Source organism: Eubalaena glacialis, chromosome 7 (assembly GCF_028564815.1).
Source record: "Eubalaena glacialis isolate mEubGla1 chromosome 7, mEubGla1.1.hap2.+ XY, whole genome shotgun sequence".
Taxonomy (NCBI): domain Eukaryota; kingdom Metazoa; phylum Chordata; class Mammalia; order Artiodactyla; family Balaenidae; genus Eubalaena; species Eubalaena glacialis.
The window spans coordinates 56,662,322-56,678,349 of NC_083722.1; the positions used below are offsets into that span (position 1 = coordinate 56,662,322).

Sequence of the window (16,028 nt, forward strand, 5' to 3'; positions counted from 1 at the left end):
GCTCTGCTGCTTCATTGGAAACTTCTGGAGGACAGCAAACAAACTACTCATTAGCTTACTAAATGTCTGGTAATATAATAGAGGACGAAAAGAATCCCCATATTTATTTTATAAAGTAGTGTCCGTCCAAATGAAGCACGCTTCTTAGCTCAGGTGCTTCTTGGAGCTCACAGTCAGAGAGGTTCAGCAACCCACACGGAATCCCTCCAGCCCAGGCTTGGAGGGAATGTAGACTTTCAGTGAAGGGCCCATTTCGATGCCCTGTTGTTGGTTCCCAAAAGGAATGCTCTCCATCCATCATGGCCTTGCGGGACCGTAGAAAGGCTGAGGTCTGTAGAATAGGAGGTGGGGGAGTTAGTTAATTCCTCTGTTTCTAGGGCTGCGATGCTATTTAGCATTAGTAGGAGACTTCTGCTTTAGTGATTGTTGAATGAGTGATGGTAGGATTTGAGGGGATTACCACGTGTGCGTATTTACTCTGGAGTTGAAGTGTTCATAAGAGTCTTTCAAGCTGGTGACACAGACCATCAGCCTTCACCAGGAGCCACTATGCCGACATACATGTTTTGTATTTTGTGTTTCCTGTGCATGGTGTCTTAGAAAACAAAGTTAACCGAGCTACTTAAAATTGTGAGATTTTACATAAAACAAAAATTCTAGCTTTAAAAAAACATGAATCCTCAGATCTGGGATGCTGTTGCCATTCCTGCAAGGCAGACAGTATCTGGAATAAAGCAACAGCTGCCCCTTTAAACGTGGGGCATGTACACTGGTTTAGTAGTCTTTGTGCTTGCACTGTGATTTTATATACATATGAAATATATTATAAATATACTGTTTGATATTATACATATATAATACATTATATGTATATAATGTTTATATTAGAAAAATATTTCTCTGAAAATACGCTTCAGTTGTAAGAAAATCCAACTGAGATGTCTGTGTGGTTCAAGAAAAATAGGACAGAGTCTTTCATGAAAGTCAAGAATATTCTTTTGTGTCTGACATGCAGATGGTCCACCTTCCATGCTGCACAGGCAGCCGCAGCCTCAAATTCTACAAGTCTTTGGAGAGTGTCATATCTTAACAAATTTTGGTTTTCATGCCCCTAGTTGGGGTCTATAAGTAACTTGTTTGGCTGTTTCTCATGGGATATGAATTTTGGAAATATAAATTTCCAGGTTAATTTACATAGTTCTTTGGTTCCTCAAATTCTTTCCTATGACATGGTATCTAAGACACGAGAAAAGGTACACCTAAGGTAAGTAATACCTATGAATTATTTAGTACGTAGTAATAACCTATTTTGTGAGGTTTAAATATAATAGATAATAAATATATACTTCATATATTTTATATAAAATCTTTCTAATAAAATATTTTACATATTATATATAACATAATGTATATAATGAGCAGTGTTTGACATGCCTTAAGTACTCTAAATCATATTATTTTCAGTTCTAATAAATAGTACATTTAGCTGTGATTTTGCTTTCTTAAATGTATTGTTTAAAATTTGCAATTTTTCTGTCGTTTTCATCTGAATTGTTGAGTTTGCTAACAAACAAAACAATACTTTCTGTTCAGTTGACCCAACAAATGGGCTTTCCTCTTCTCCTGTCTTGGATTTGAAGAGTGTTCAAGAGTGAAAGGGGAGGAGGATCTATCTCGTTTTCTCTTTAGTTGTGTAAGTTACAGATGTGTCAGTCTTTTGTCATTTTAGGATTCACTCATTTTTACCCTGCTCAGTACATCCTGCTTTTTCTAGAAAAGTCATAAAAGTAATCTGGTTGTTTTTAGGTGTGTGCATGCTTTTTGGAGGTGGCTGTCATGGAAAGAGGATGACCTGAAAAGAACTGTTTCTTTTCTTTGCCCACCTTGTAAATATCTGTGCCCGAAACAAGACTCCCCTCCGAGAGCAATCAGTCTGTAATAAAAGCACATTCCTAACTATTTGAGATGATAAATAGTGAAGTTTGTTTTAAAGAAGTCAAGTTTACTTTATGTCAATTTTCTATTTGCCCTGTATAAGATATATTTAATTACTTTATTCCATCTCTGTGTTCAAATTAATCAGATTCTGACTACATATTGGTGCTCAAATTAGAATAATTCTTTAATCAACTGTGTCATCCATGCCATGGTAGACTAGAATAGAAAAGCTACTCTTGGCATATTGAAGACGTGCACATTTTATTTCTATTGTAATTTAAAAGTAAAATCAGAAATATTGATTTCTACTTGACTGGAGAGATGATTTAGTTTGAATATCAGTCTGATCTTAATCAGGTGAGAATTAATTGAGTTGGAGGTATTAGATATTCAGTGATGTTAAGCGAACCATGGTCAATCTAGAGAGAAGCTTTCTTTCGTACTATGTTAGAATTATCAAATAGCTCATGCACCACCATGTTAAATCATCTTTCCATGTTCATCCTCTACCTGCTTGTCTCATTAAATGCACCACTAAATTCATTCTGTACCCAGTCTAATGTTTAAAGTAGCAAGCTAATAAATCACAATTTAATAGAAAATTAAAAGCATAATAATTTTGTCATAAAATGCTATTGTTGTCAGAATTTTCTAATGATATATTTTCTAGTACCTAATTTAAAAAACCAAGTGATAAAACCTCTGCTTTTCAAGTAATACGTGGGACTTAAAAAAAAATCTTAGCTTTACTCTTTTTTTTTTTAAATATTCAACATTGCAAGAATCAAGTGAGCAATACAGAAAAATTTTAATGTTTATTTCCAGAAATAAAAATAGAGTATGTAGCATTATATTGGTCTACGACATGGCATGGGCTTTTTATTTATTTTAAGAGTGCGATAGCAATATCATAAGTGTTGTGAAAATATAAATGGTGAGATAACACCTCCATAGGACTCGCCCTTAAGTAGTAAAATTGTAAAGTCTTTAAATAAACTGCAGCCAGAACGGAAAGGATGGATTTGCCTTGTTAACTAGGAATACTACACTTATTAAATGCCTAATTAAATTTAGCATCACATGTCTTCTATTCTTTTTTTCCTCTTTAAAACTGAGAATTGGGACCGATTTATTAGCAAGGGAGCACGTGTTTTCAGTGTCGGATTTCTTCCATTTTGGCAGTTGGTGTGACTGTGTTAAATTAAAATAAAACCAGCAGTGTGACTTTTGATGGTGTCATTTTACCTTGGACGACTGCTTCACTTGTCATTCGTGGGATGGAAATAGTCGGATCTCTGCAGCTCTATATTTTGCAAAAAGGAATGACCACATTTGTATTTGAGAACAGTTAGCATCTAATGAAATTAAGCCATCCAGGCAGAAGTATCCGTCTGAGTGTGATGAACGGGGTCTTCTTGGTTAGAGAAAGAGGGGTCCCCACCCTGTTGTCGCTAAGCAGCAATTCCGGGAAAAGGGAAAAGGGTTGTTTAAGAAAAAAATCAAGAGATGACCTTTCACTCTGCGCATCAAAGTCAAAGCTCCTTTCTCCGCTCTCCTCTACCCAAAGGTATTACTTTCTTCTCTTTCTTTTGTTTAAATTACATTTTGTAAGGTTGGCACATCGACAAACTACCAAAATACAGTAGGAACGTGTTTCTGCAGTTCTCCCCCCAGGCCCCAGGTTTCCTCCTAAGACGACCACCACCACCAGTCTCTTTCATATCCTCCCCGCAACCCGCCCAGCCGTTCTGTGTTACACAAGCATCTGTCTGTATAGGTGCACATGTGTACACATATGTGTGTGTGTGTGTCCTTGCTATTTGCACTTTGAGTCTTGGAGATCATCCCCGATCAGTGCACTTTCTTTAGCGGCCAGATAGTGCTTTGTGGTTTAGTATTTCTACTCTGGCTGTTGGTGTGACTGTTAGATTAAAAGAAAGCTGATAAGTGGCTTTGAATGGTGCCAAATGCTATTTTTTACTTATGTGAAGGTATTTTTTGCCTCAGCTAAGAGAACACAGGATGAGGAATGGCTAGTGATATGCCATTCTTTTAATGATTCTGTGCAAATGATTTTTGTTATGTATTTATTTATGTATTTATTTTCATTAAGAAAGACATAGCCTGGTGTGATGAATTGGGAGATTGGGACTGACATATATACACTTATATGTATAAAATGGATAACTAATAAGAATCTGCTGTATAAAAAAAATAAAATAAAATTCAAAAATTCGAAAAAAGGCATAGCCATAGTAATTTTTATGTTTTAGTTGTCTCCTGTGTTTGGATATGAAGAACTTACTGTCTTTTCAAATGCTGTGTCTTAAGGGAAATGCCAAGCTGTTTCAAATCCTTTTTTGGAGCAAAGCAAAGGTGTTAGATACATCAGTAAATTTGACAAACCAGCAGACTAGGAAGAGGGTGAGCAGGTTTTGTCAATAGTCTGGAAACCACATCCAACAAGGAGGGAGCAGTGTTCACATTGGCTCTGAGCCAGGAAAAGGAAGCGATAGGAATGCTATTGTCTGTAGTATTTGATGGGAAGGCAGCAGCAGGAGACTTAACTCTAGTTTTCCAGGCTATAAATAACCCCCTCCATGCACACACACACCCCAATGAAACTGGCTACCTTGTGAGATAAGGAGTTTTCTGTCCCCACAGTGTTTACACAGTGAGATGATTAGAAAGGACTTTCTGAATTGAGGAAGGGTTTACGGTTTCTAAGTCCTTCCTCCTCTGGCCATTTCCACCCCGGAAGTCTAGAACAAGGTCCTTTCCTGGACCCTCCATGAGTGGTGGTGAATGGTCCCCATTGACCCATGCTTATCCCCAGAATAGTCTGTAAAGCCACCTCCTAGAATGGGAAAGTACAGCAGGCTGGTTTATTGCTTGCATTACTTGCGTTACTTACAGCATTGATACTGCTGCTGTGTAATCCTGCTTCTTATTAGGGGATGGCAAGGAAGCCCGGAAGGCTCCATGTTCAGAAAGGGGCTGGCTTCCTTGTTGGTTGCTCTGATGGGTGTGTATTCATGAATAGGTCTTTTAACTTTGGAGGCTGGGGGGCGGGCAAAGAGGGAACATGTAGCAAAAATGTGTGGTGTAAACCAGACTCATTCACTTAATTTCTCTTGGTTGTCACTTTCTAAATCCTCCCCCTCTGTCATTGTTAATAATACTCATGGATTTTCCTATCTGGGGAGACTGAAAGCCTTTCTCACGTGCAGTTTTTTTTAGGAGTTGGGGTGATTTGGTGCTTTCCTTGGGCACACTAGGCTGTGCTAACATCTACCTTTCCAATTCTGATAGCACTTAGAATCCCAAGCACAGAATTTAGCATTTCATTGTCTACTGTTCAGAGAAGCCACTTTCTAATGTGTAAAATCCTTATTTTGAATATTTAAATGTTTTATTTGAAATATTTAAATATGTTTTATATATTTAAAAGTTTTGTTTTAAATATTTAAAAGTTTTATTTTAAATATTTAAATATCTTTTATAGGCATTCTGGAAAAGGAGGTGTGGAGCCAGAGGGTGAGGTATCCGGTGTTATTTTATTTTAGGTGATTGCTCAGGAGCAAGAAATCAGAGCCATAAGCTGTAGCTTAATTTTTTTCCCCGTGGTGGTGACTGGAGGGGCTGAGCCATCCCCACTCACTTCCCGGTCCCAGTTGTGACCTCATGTGAGGTGACTGGTGGGGCTTACAGCTCTCCTGTGACCCTGAGGATTTCTGCTGGGTGTGGAGGATTTTCCTGTGTTCTGATTGTGGAAAGGAGTAAGTGGGATTCCATAGTCGTTACAAGTATTTTTCAGGAATTAAAGAGGCCTGGCTCCAGGCCAGTCCTTGTCACACTGTGTGTCTTGGAAATGTGTGACGTCACCTACTCAAAGCTCAGGCTTCCTTGTCTGGTAAATGAAGATAATAATAGTGCTTATCTGTTATTTGTAAAAATTCACGTGAGCTAATAAACATAAAGTACTCGTGTCTGGTGTATAATAAATACTCAGTATATATCAGTGGCCATTATTATTTTGATTTTATTGCTATTACTATTAACATCTTTAAATACCTTGCAAGAAAAAATCATGAAATCACATAGGAAAATGGAAAAACAAAAAAAGGCCACCTGAAATAGTTCATTCTAATGGAGATATAGACCCGGCTCAGCATTAATGTATTATTGCCCTTTGTTCTCCATAAACAGAGATCATCTCTGTTCCAAGTGCTACATACTAAGGGCTCCTGGTCGGAATCACATTTTATTCCCATTGAACTTCCCTTCCAGTAAATGGAGATAAAGAATCTGAGCGGCTCATCACCAGCTGCCTGTCTGCGACTCACCTGAAGTACAGGGAACTAAACATGTCCAGGGCTGCCTTGTTCAAAATGGCAGCCACTGTGCACATGTCACTTTAATTAACTTAATTAAAAAGAAAAATTCAGTTCCTCAGTTGCATCAGCCACATTTCAAGTGCTCAGTAGTCCCCTGTGGCTAGTGGCTACACTATTGGAAAGTGCAGAGAACATTTGCATCATTGCAGGAAGTTTTACTGGACCATAGAAATATAACGTGAACTATATTTATAATTTTAAACTTACAGTAGCCACATTTTTAAAATGTGACATTAATTTTAAAAAGTAAAAGTAATTTTAATATTTTATTTAATCTATATAGTAAATAAATATTATCTACTTAACATGCAATCAATATAAAAACTGTGAACAAGATAGTTTATGTTACTTTTTCCATCCTAAGCTCCCACAATCCAGTATGTCTTTTACACCAACAGAACGCCAAAATTAGGAGTAGGCACATTTCAAACCTTGCTTGGTAGCCACGTGTGCAGGGTTTAGAGGGTTACAAACCCAAGTTTACCCAGTGAAGACACAACTGTTTGGTATTATTGAATTGCTTTGTGCATCTATCACTATATTATAAACACATTGAAGTTAGGGACCCTATTTTGTATTTAATGAACACCTGATTAAAGAAATAACTGTCCTGGAAGTAAAAGTTGGAAATAAAAGCTATGTTTAATGCATCAGTGATAAGGAGCAATGATTTTTATTTGTTCTAATCCTCTCTCTGACCTTATGTGAATCAAAGATATTTCTGGATAGCAGAATTTCATAAAATGTTAACATAAAAACCAATAGGTGATTTTCACTCCTCATCTTAGCATTCAACAATAATGACCATGCCTTCTTTAATCCAAACTGTCCCAGAAAAGATAGTCATTTGTGGATACCTTTTATTTATTTATTTTTATATTTAAAAATCATATTCAAAAAAATTTGCAGAAGAACAAAGGGAGAGTGACCTTAGAAATTTTAATAATAATTAAACATAGCAAGTCCCAATTTTTATTCTGTGTTTCCCTGTTATGAAAGTTTTATACTTGAAATTCATATTCATAAAACTCGAAGTTTTATAATCAATGTGTTTGAATGAAACTAACTGTTCATTGTGGACCTGGAACACACCTATCTTGTCAGTATTGCTCCAGATTCCAGCACACCTCCAGTCAGTCCCCCTGCACCTGCAATCCTGGTTCTTATACTTGCATCCATAAAATACGACGTTTTTGAAAACTTTGATGGTTACTAATTTTTTTTGATGAGAGGATAGTCATGTTTTTTGCTCCATAATTTCAAAAATTTTTAGTTTTTTGACTTATACATCCCATAAATACTGTTTCCTTCTAGTCATCTTTGTTTATAAGCCAGCCTTAGGCATTTGGGTCACATACACTTCAGCATAAAAGATGGGGGAGTACACTGCCATGTGTCCCTAGCACGTGGGATGTACAGGTTCTTGTTACAGGATGCCACGTGCATGAGACGTCCCTCTTGTCAAATGACTGATGGGGTGAGTATGCCATATTTCCTTTTTGTCCTTCAAAGTATGTTATTTACTCATCAGGTCCTGATTTTGAGAAAGTTCACCTGGGATACTGTCATCTGAAGATACTAGTCTGTGGTTTTGTTTATAGATCCATTTCACCACCGTCATCAGAGTCTGGAGTGCTGCTTTCAGTTCTTCGCATTCATCTTCTGATTCATCTAATACGTGGGAATCATCTTTTTGTCAGTTTTCTTTCTTCTACTACAGGCAGTGTATTAGTTTACTATCACTGCTGTAACAAATTATAAACATTTAGTAACCTAAAACAGCACAAATTTGTTACATTACAGTCTGTAGTTCAGAAGTGTGACGCAGGTCTTCCTGGGTTAACATCAAGATGTTGGCAGAGGGACTTCCCTGGTTGTCCAGTGGTGAAGAATCCGCCTTCCAATGCAGGGGATGCAGGTTCGATCCCTAGTCGGGGAACTAAGATCCCACATGCCGCGGGGCAACTAAGCCTGCGCCACACAACTACTGAGCTCATGCGCCTCAACTAGAGAGCCCATGTGCTGCAAACTGCAGAGCTCACGCGGCCTGGAGCCTGCATACCACAACTAGAGAAGAGAAAACCCACACGCCACAACTAGAGAGAAGCCCGAGAGCCATGATGAAGAGCCCGCACGCCGCAGCTAAGACCCGATGCAGCCAAAAAAATAAAAAGTAAAATAAAATAAAATAAATAAATAAATAAATAAATAAATAAAATATTAAAGAAAAGAAAAGATGTTGGCAGAGCTGCATTCCCTTCTGGAGGCTCTATGGGAACCTCCATTTCTTTGCCTTTTTCAGTTTCTAGAGGCCTGTCTTAGCTCGAGCTGCTCTAACAAAAATAACATAAATGGATGACTCATGAACAACAAAACTTCATTTCTCACAGCTTTAGAGGCTGGAAGTCCTAGATTAGGGTGCCAGCACAGTTGGGTTCCTCTTCCGGGCTGCAGACCTTTGTGTCCTCACATGGTGGAGAGCAGAGAGCAAGCCAGCTCTCCCTTGACTCTTAACAGGACGTTAACCCCATTTATGAGGACACCACCCTCCTGACCGTATCTCATCCTAACTACCTCCCAAAGGCCCCACCTCCTAATATCATCACATGACAGGGTAGTGGGGGCGCAGTGGGGTTTCAGCACATGGATTTTATGGGGACACCAACATTCAGTCTGTTACGAGGCACCCAGTTTTTTGACTGGCATTCCTCTTTTTCCATCGTTTCCATCGTTACAGCCAGCAGGATAACCTCCCTCTGACCCTACCTCCATCATCACGTCTCTTTCTCTTCATCTGTGCCTCCCTCTTCAACTTTCCAGGACCCTTGTGATTACTTGGGCCCCACCCGGATAATCCAGGATAATCTCCTTATTTGAAGGTCAGCTGCTTAGTAACCTTAATTCCCCTTTGCCATGTAACCTAACATATTCACAGGTTCCAGGGATTAGGATTTGGACATTTTGGGGGGCTATTCTATCTAACATAATCAGAAAGTGAAAAAAAATCTCAAATCTCAACTGTGTTCAAGGAAAGCAAAAACCAAAAGACTACTTTTATGTATTCATGAATGATGATGTAATACATCAAGCAGTACAATAAGAAAACTGATAAAATAATGGTTTATTTTCACTGTGGCATCATTTTTCTAGGTGATTCCATCATTTTGTTTTCATATTATTTTAGCCTTTTTTAGCATAGTTGGGAATAATTGCTGAGTCATGATGAAATAAGTTCTAGGATAATATAGTAAAATGTTTCATTAAGATCATTAAGAGTCTATATTGTGTCTTAGCCTTATACAAAGATGCAATGAACCTATATGATAATTGCAAGATAGAAATGAGTTTTATTGTATTGCAAAATATGTCTGTTTTCTGTGGTTTTTTGGAAGGCCTCTAAGAAAAAATGAAAATCATGAAATATCTTTAAAATATTGGTTAGAGCTACTCATGAAAGAAACTCAGAAATTAAAATTGGGTCCAGTGGACCCTGATCTCTATACAGAGGGTCAGTGTCTTGGTACCCTTGCCTTCTGTGATGCCCCGAGGTCCTTTTGTCTTCCAGTCTCCTCTCTTTCTCTGCTGGACCCTTAAATATTGGCAGCCCAGTGGTTACCCAGGGCGTCTTTACTTTTCATTATTTTTAATAAGTTACTACTGTCAAAACAGTGTCTTCCAACTTGCCTCAGCCCCGTAGAGCTGAGTACTTTCTGGAGAGTCTACTTGGATATTTCAAAGGTCCCCCAGCTGGATGTGTCTGAAACTCGGCCTCATCTGTTCCCCATCTCCCTCCACGGGCTGCAGCCAAAACAGAACAGTGTCATATGTGTTTCTTTTCTGGTGTTTTTGAGTTATCAGACTGCGCCGTCTGCTCCCAGTGAGAAGTGTAGGCCAGCGGTCCCCAACCTTTTTGGCACCAGGGACCGGTTTCGTGGAAGACAATTTTTCCACGGGCTGGGGGGAGGTGGGGGGTGGGGTGGGGATGTGATGGTTCAGGCGGTAATGCGAGCGATGGGGAGCAGCAGATGAAGCTTCGCTCGCCCGCCCGCTGCTCACCTCCTGCTGTGAGGCCCAGGCACGGCCCAGGGGTTGCGGACCCCTGGTGTTACGCATTATCCCTGACTCCTTGTCTGTTACCCCCTGAACTGATGCTTCTACTCCTCTGCCTTTTACCCCCTTGCCATCTCTTGCTCGGATTATTGTACTCACATCTTAACCACTTTTCCTGTTATTCCCACTCCTGCCTCCCTGCCAGCTCTTCTAGTTCTCTGCAGAAGAAAATCTGATGGTGCCATTCCACTGTGTAAAACCCTTCTAAGGATTTCCATTCCCCTCAGGACAGAGCCTAAACACTGAGCACTGCCTGCTGGTCACAGTGGTACATGCCTGTCCTCCTCCACCTCCCGTCCACCAGCTGACTCAGTGTAGATCATAGCTTACAAGGATGGTAAGCCCCTCTTGGATGGGTTTGGAGTCCCAATTCTGTGCTTCCACAGCACCCTCCCTGCCTTCCCCTGTCTGAGTGGGTACCACACTCGCCTGATAGCACTTTTTAATTGTCTGTCCTCCTCAGGGACTGTTGGTTCCCTCTGTCTTGTTCAGCATGGAAACCACACGACCTAGCATAGTGCTGGGCATGTAGTAAGTACTTGGAAAATGTTTGTTGAATGAATGAATGACTGATATTTTATGAGCCTATGGGATAAGTACTGAAAGAATATTTGAAAAAATTTAAAATTTTAATTTATTGAATCAGTTAATAACTGTGAAAGCCTGAATTAACTCATTGGATAGTGCCTGGGATGTAATAAGTACAATGTTAGCTATTATTGTTGTTGTTACTATTATGAGGCCGGAATGTAAATGACTTTTTTCTTTTTCATTCTACTCTGATAATTTAAGAAAAAAATAAATGATTTGGGATTAACATATATACACTACTATATTTAGGTAACCAACAAGGACCTGTATAGCTACTGTGTAGCACAGGGAACTCTACTCAGTACTCTGTAATAACCTGTATGGGAAAAGAATCTGAAAAAGAATGAATACATGTATATGTATAACTGATTCACTTTGCTGTACACCTGAAACTAACACAACATTGTAAATCAACTATATTCCAATATAAAATAAAAAATAAAAAACGAAGAAAAAAAATAAATGAAATATTTGCAGTTGGATCTCTTCTTAAACATTAAGGTGATGGCATGATTTGGTGATTTCCCATCTGCAGTATTTTCGATTTACCTTTGGAAACGGAAACATTTTGAAGGTGTGAGTGCAGTGAAGGAACCAGTGTTTCAGTGAATGTGTCTCATAAAAGATGAGGTGGCTTCTGCGTGTTATGTTTTCCATTGAAGGGTTAGTTTTATGGATCTCTTGAAAAATTGTCTATGGCATTTTGTTGTTGTTACAATGTTTGCTGGCAGATACTCACTAGTACACTTTTTGCAACTAAATTGAACTTGTCCTAAGTAGCTTCCCACCCAGTCTAGAATTATTTATAATATTTGGCTTTTTTGTAGGTTGGATTGGATTGAATTCTTTCCAGACTCAAAGGTTATGAAGAGAATATATAGTTTCATTACTAAATTTTATAAACAAATGTATTTATAAAGTCAGAGCTGTTTACAAACTATTTCCCATGAACTTCATGAAATACTGTTGATTATATAGATAATGTGCTTTGTGGCCTGTGGCCATGGCTGCCCTTGCTGAGCAGCCATTAGGAGGGAGAGGACACATGCCTTGGTTCAGGTCTTCACCCCTGCATGAGACGCTGGTGAGCTGAGCACCCAGGGCCCTTTGCCCCCACAGCTTGAGGAGGCTCTGCACACAGGCCTTCACTTAGAAGATAGCTTCTCCTGGGAAAATTAGCTTTAGATTTCAATTTCTATTATAAATCTAAAACTCACTGACACCTTTGTCTGAAGTGAAATCTTAAGAAAAGTTGACACCTACCTAGACTCTCCCCAAATTGTATCATTTAAAAACCTCTTCTGATTCAGTAATTGGTCAACAGATCATTTATGCATTGTATCAAGTACATCTCTGTTTTTATTATCTAGCTCATTATAAGGAAGCCGTTTTATGCTTAAGGTTTCCAGTTGTAGAGTTGATGATATGTTTTGAATTTAGGGTGATTTAAAAATCTGCCTACTACATTTCTTTAATAAGCAAGACCTCCTAAATGTCTTTCCTTTAGATTAAATTGATGTTCCAGATTTAAAAGTGAAACCATCAAGATGGTGGTGTAGTCATGGAAATATTACACAGAGCTTATATGTTAACATTCTAAATTACGTTGGTACCCAAATAGAGCTCTGCTTTTTGTAATGCTGGAAACAAAATAGGTACTCTATAAGTACTTTACTGATTGAGGAAATAAAAGTACTAGAAAGTTAGAAGTAAGTGCTATGTCTAAAGATGGTTGTGTAAAAATTCATAAGCTCGGGATTTTTTAGAAAATATGTTAGTGGAATCATAAAAGGAGTGGTTCTGGTCAGAGATATGAAACATTGGAATTACTTCTTTTAATCTTGTATGTTTTTAAATTGTTGTTTCTCATTGAATGCTTTAGTTCTACCTGTATGACTGCATTTGCAAAATAATACGTTGCTTGAAACTGACTAAATGAAAAGTGTGGAAGGTAAGTGTTTCTGCTCCCACGCACAGCCTTGCCCTTCATCCTTGGCTTAATCAGGAAACCTTATTATTGGCGGTTATTTAAATATTAAAATACATTCAAAAGTTCCATAAATTAAATGTGTGAAAAGCAATGAATTCCAAACCATTTCTTTCTCTTACTGCTTTTATATGGAGGTTCCCCAAGTTCTTTCTTATATAAACTGGAAATTATATAGACTTCTTGTACTTAATTACAGTATGATTATTTTGCCCATTATCCTAGACTAATAGAAGACTTTATCTCTTTCCGTTTTCCCTAGCTTCACTTGATCCAAATTTTATCATGCCCACAGAATATTTTTACCCATAGTTTATTTATTAAGTGGTTTCTTTCAGAGAAATGAGTGTTTACAGAAGAAGGATAGAATTTCATGTTCTTGATATTTTGAAGAAAAAAGTCTTGAATGCTATCTTTAAGCACATTTCCTTAAAGTTTGGAATAACTTTTAATCATCTCTCTCACTGTTTATTGATATTTATTTGCATTACCTTAAGATATACGTAAGTGAATGAAAGTTCATTTTCATAGTCTTTAGTGGTGAATAATTTATTTATATACAGGTATACAAGCTCTTTAACACTTAATATTGAGAGACAGAAGCGATTTAAATTGGTCTTGTTTTAGAATACCATCCTAGGAATCTGGCAACATCACTGTTATATGAATGTTTGCTAATGTGGTTTGAAAGAAGAATCCTCATTAAAATCTTGTTGCTAAACAAGTGACAGAAACCTTACAAACAGCTTGAGGCTTCAGGCCAGTCACAGTTACTCCTGAAGAGATCTGGACAAGTGTGAAAATACAGAGACTGTACCTTTATTGTAATCAGAACACATAAATGCTATCTGGAGTCAATTCCCTACTTGAGGACATTTTTAGTCATATTAGGGAAAACAAATGTTAACATAATTCAATGCCTAAGCCTTCTGTTGTGAATTTGTCAAGTGTAGAAGTATTGGGTGTGTTAAATTCAGAAAGTGTACTTTTGGTAATAGCCCTTGTATTCATGTTTTCCTGCAAGGGACTGGGGTTTGGTCAACTAGCATATGTTCATGAGGTAAAGTTCATGATGCTCATGACCTTTCTGTAGATGATATTTGAGTGTGCTGGTTGATCCAGGTCTCTGAGTGATGGTGAGGCTGCGAAGAGTCAGCCCATGGTTTGTCACCACCGTCTAACATTTAGTCACTTCTGGATTAACCATGTTCACATTCCTTTTGAGGGTTGCTCCTGTCTTAATTCTTATTTAGGATCATAACCCTTGCCTCTAGAAAGGCAGGTCTTAACATCAGGCTGTACGAAGAGCAGTTAACATGTAGGGATGCTAATGGCTTTCCAGAGTGGAAGTTAGTGGACTTTTCAATAACCTTGTGGCCTGCCATTAGGACCTCTGATGAGAACGAGCTGATTGTAAGTCTGCTCTGCCTTTTTGAGTCATAGGGGATCCTCATCAAAGGACACAGGAAGTCCCCTTGCTCTGATTTGGCCCACGTGCCCAGCTCATCAGTGAAGAGACGACAAGAACATTTGTAGTTGAGTGAAAAAGATGCCTGATTCGGTTTAGGACTCAGTAAACAGTGGCAGTTCTGAGACTGGTCAACAGCAAGCTGAAGGAGCCCATGCTCTGAGCTGGAGCATCCCTGCCCCGCTGTGTGTGACCAGACACGCACACCGTTTGAAGTCAGGTCCTCTCCCACATCAGCTGTCCTCGCTCCCATCGCCCCTCATCCTGCAGACTGTGCAGTGGACTTGGACGTCCGTGCCATAGGCTTCTTGGTCTGGCACAGCCCCTCGAAGGAGTTTCTTGTGCATTTACAAATCTCAATCATTTTCAGTTTGCTTGTGGTTTAAAACCACTTTTGTTACACATTTTGTGTCTTCATGGAGGCTCCTGAAATTACCTGCTTCCTTTAAGATGATTATAAATTTTATTTCTTAGTAGCTGAAAGGGTAATACCGAGCTCAAGAAAAGAGGGGAATCCTGATAATTTTGTACTAAAAGAGTTATAAAAGCTATTCTCCAGCTTCTCTGTGAGGATGATGTTGTATTTTAAGGTCTGACATGGACATGGTTGGTTACAGACTGGAGGCGGCCGGGGCTGGGACTGAGACCCCAGTGGGTAGGAGAAGGACCAGAAGAGTTCAGGAGAGTCGCTGCCAAAGCAGGGGAACCCCGCGCACTGTCCTGAGGAAGGGCTGAGGAGGGACCTGGTCTGACCCAAAGCAGACCCAGTAGAGAAGCAGGGGGCCCTGCTGTGGCTGGCCTCTGGCACCTGGGTTTTCTGGGTTGGTGGTCCTGAGAAGGCAGGATGCCAAGGGGCCAGTACAATTTAAAAGGGAAACTACCAGAATGGAAATGTGATAGAAAGCCATTTGGATTTTCTGGAGCATTTCAGAGTTGACTCAGGAATGGGATGGGAGCCCTATTATCAGAAGTGAAGGACCATGGCAGGTTGTCTGAAAGAAAGAGGGTAACTTGATGCCATCAGAAGACACACAGAAACTGGCCCCCAGAGGCCTGTGTCTGGACACAACTCCCCTTTTACTCTTCCTATTCATTTCTTCTAGAATATACTCTTTTTTAATTGAAGTATAGTTGATTTACAATGTGTTAATTTCTGCTGTACAGCAAAGTGATTCAGTTATACATATATATACATTCTTTTTTTAATACTCTTTTTCATTATGGTTTATCACAGGATTTTGAATATAGTTCTCTGCGTTATACAGTAGAACCTTGTTGTTCATCCATAGAATATACTCTTTTTCTCTATAGGGAGACCTTGGAGATGCTGCAGGTTTGGTTCCAGACCACTACAATACAGTAAATATCACAATAGAGCGAGTTACACAAATTCTTTGGTCTCCTGGTGCATTTAAAAGTTATGCTCACACTATATTAAAGTGTGCAATAGCCTTATGTCCAAAAAAAGAATGTACATGCCTTAACTAAACAATACTTTATTGCTAAAAAAAGATAACCATCATTTGAGCCTTCAGCG

At 38.8% G+C, this 16,028-nt stretch overlaps 1 protein-coding gene across 4 annotated transcripts in view; it reads left to right on the plus strand.

Moving 5' to 3' along the window:
• CMC1 (C-X9-C motif containing 1) overlaps nt 1-16,028 on the plus strand; it is a 73,158-nt gene that overhangs the window by 52,303 nt on the left and 4,827 nt on the right. The window lies entirely within an intron of this gene.